Here is a 3365-nt window from a genome sequence, read left to right on the forward strand (position 1 = left end):
TGTGCGCGCGCATGCGTGTGTGTGCCCGTGTGTGTGTGTGTGAGTGTGTGTGTGAGTGTGTGCGTGCGTGCGTGTGTGTGTGTGAGTGTGTGTGAGTGTGTGCGTGTGTGTGAGTGTGTGTGTGTGTGCGCACGCACGCGTGTGTGTGTGAGTGTGTGCGTGCGTGTGTGTGAGGGCGTGTGCGCGTGCGTGTGTGTGTGAGTGTGTGTGAGTGTGTGCGTGAGTGTGTGTGTGTGAGTGCGTGTGTGTGAGTGTGTGAGTGTGAGTGTGTGTGTGTGAGTGTGTGCGTGTGTGTGAGTGCGTGCGTGCGTGTGTGTGTGTGCGTGTGCGTGTGCGTGTGCGAGTGTGTGTGTGTGTGTGTGTGTGTGTGTGGTGAGGGTGCTCCCTGGCTCTTGCTGCTGCACTTACCCATCCAGCCCTGCCTGCAACCCAGGCGGTTGGCTCACCCCAGGTCCCCATGATGTTTTCCTTTTTATTCAGCCCCCCCTCACTTGAGGTCAGCTGAGTACCTCTGTTCCTTGCCATCTTCAGAGCCCAACCAAAATAGCCTTGAATTCTGTCCTAGCTCTGGGACCCTGGGCAAGTACAGAGCATCTGTCCCCTTGTTGTCAACATGGAGATGGTGAGTCCAGCTCGCGAAGCAGGGGAGGGCTCGTGAGGACTGATGTCATAACATGTGTAAAGGGGCTGGCACGTGCTGTACCCTCAACAGGTGCATCTAATATTAGTATGCTTGCTCCTGCCTCAACGGATACTATTATTATTAGTTCTGGTATTAATATCCCAGCAGGAAATAGTCTTCAAGGTCACAGAGTGCCTGGTGTAACTGAGGGACAAACAGGAAGGCCAGGAGGAGTCAGAAGCAGAGCTAGAGTCAGAACCCACACCCCTGTCCTATCCAATGTGTCCCAGTGAGACCATAAGCCCCCTGGGGGCTGGGAGCATGCCAGCAACATCCCCACTCCTGACACCATCTATTCCTTCTCTCACCAGCTATTTTTTTGGACACATCTCATGGGTCAGACACTGCGTGCCCACAACAGGACTTGGCCCACAATTGGTTCAATCAATGTTTGTAAATCAATCCTTGGCCTCTCCTATCTGGCTGGCCCCTGGGAATCTAGGCCAGGGGAGGGGTTTGGAGCCATCCCCCGACCACCAGTAACAAAAACACAGCTGTGACTCCAAGCGGCAATCGTACCTGCCACCTGCTCTGGGCCCCTCTGGGGTAAGCAAGGCCTGGACCCTCATCCCCTTAGGGGGTGTTGGATCAAGGCCCAGAGGACTTGAGTGCCTGTCTTCCAACACATAGTCAGGGTTGGGAGGGCCAGGGCTGGGAGCACAGGCCTCCCGGTACAGGTTCCAGATTCCAGAGCGTGGCCACAGATGGCCACACAGGGCTCAGCAAGCGGACACGGGTCAGGACATGCGTCAGAGTGAGAAGCAGAGAACAGGGCCTTGAGGGCCTTCATGGGCAAAGGGGAAGCTTCAGGAAGGGTGTCTACTGGTGCGGGCGTCCCAGAAACCAAGCCCCTGGAACAGCCATTTCTCCCTCCCTCTGCTCAAGGGAGCAGTCACAGCGTCAACTACTTCACACTCAAATGGTAGGGCACCCATGCTGGACAGAGCTGACTGTCCTGAAGAGGAAGGACGATGGAGCGTTGCAGAGCCACCCATCCTAGCCAGGGCTTGAGTGTGGAGAGGAGGCGTGGGCGGGGCAGTGCTTGCTGGGGAGGAGCCAGACGGGCAAGTGGAAGGTTGAGGGGGTGGGGGGTGGGGGCCACTTGGCAGAGGAACCAATTTAAGCTAAAGCTGGGAGCCCACAGGCCCCTGGGGAGCAGGGTGGAGCCCAGGAAGTCAGAGTCAGGGTTAGGGGCAGGGCCAGGAGGAGGTGGGTTTGGAGTGGGATCTTTCCCTCCCTCTCTTCCCACCCTGGACTCTTGGTCCCTGCTACCGTCAAGGTGTGTCTTCCCAGCTAGACACAAGGCTCCTGAAGGCAGGCCCTGGTCGTCCTGTTCATTTCCAGACCCAGAGCCCAACCCAGAACAGAGCTCGGTAACTCTACTGCTGGCTGCTAGAGCCAGGGCAGCCTCAGAAAACAGAGCCCTGAGCCCAGAGCGTCACTGCTTCTGATAGGCTTCACCCTGGTTTCCTGATTTGTTTGGGGTGAGAAGAATGCCTAGAATGGGGGCCACCCCACAACTGAGGTGTCAGCAAGACAGAGTCAGGGTGTCAGGGCTCCACCCTACAACAGCTGAGGCAGGTCTCCCAGGCTCAGAGATCCCGGATGCCCCATTATGGGTCTAAGGCCAAGAGGCTGATCAGCGGCCCCCACTCTAGTCTGAAGCTGACCTGAGCCACCCTGATCGGGCCAGTTTGGCAGAGAGCAGGGTCTGGGGACAGACCCTCCTCACTAGGAGGCAGGAAGTAGGATGCTGCTGGGCCCAGAGCCTGACGGGCACACGGGGGGAAAGAGGTAAGACCAGCGCTGCCCAGGGACAGCCACTGAGTACATTAGCTCGAAGCACCCAGGTGTGGGGTAGAAACAGGAGCAGCAGGGCATGGTGAATGTTTACCCTTGGTCAGGCCCAGGAGGTCTGAGTGCTGGTGCAGCTCTGCCTCCAGCTCCTGGGTGTCCTTGGCCAAGTCGGTGACCTACTGTTTCTGAAGTCCCCAAAGGACCTCTGCCATCAGATGAGACCAACAATAGGTCTGTACCCCCAATCACACACACACACAGCACAGACACAGCACACACACACACAACACACACACACAAGGTACACACAGCACATATACATAGAGCACACAGAGCACATACACACACACAGCACACACAAAAACACAGAGCACACACACACACAGAGTGCGCGCACACACACACACAGAGCACACACACACACAGAGCACACACACAGAGCATGCACACACACATACACAAAGTACACACAGCACATACACACACACAGCACATGCAAAAACACAGAGCGCACACACACACAGAGCACACGCACAGAGCGTGCACACACACACACACACAGCACACACACACAGCACACACACAGAGCGTGCACACACATACACACAGAGCGTGCACACACACACAGAGCATGTACACACACATACACAAAGTACACACAGCACATACACACACACACAGCACACACAAAAACACAGAGCACACACACACAGAGCACACGCACAGAGCGTGCACACACACACACAGAGCACACACACACACAGCACACACACACAGAGCACACGCACAGAGCGTGCACACACACACAGAGCGTACACACACACACACACAGAGCGTGCACACACACACACACAGAGCGTGCACACACATACACACACACACACAG

This window comes from Hipposideros armiger, unplaced genomic scaffold (genome assembly GCF_001890085.2).
Source record: "Hipposideros armiger isolate ML-2016 unplaced genomic scaffold, ASM189008v1 scaffold_652, whole genome shotgun sequence".
Classification (NCBI taxonomy): domain Eukaryota; kingdom Metazoa; phylum Chordata; class Mammalia; order Chiroptera; family Hipposideridae; genus Hipposideros; species Hipposideros armiger.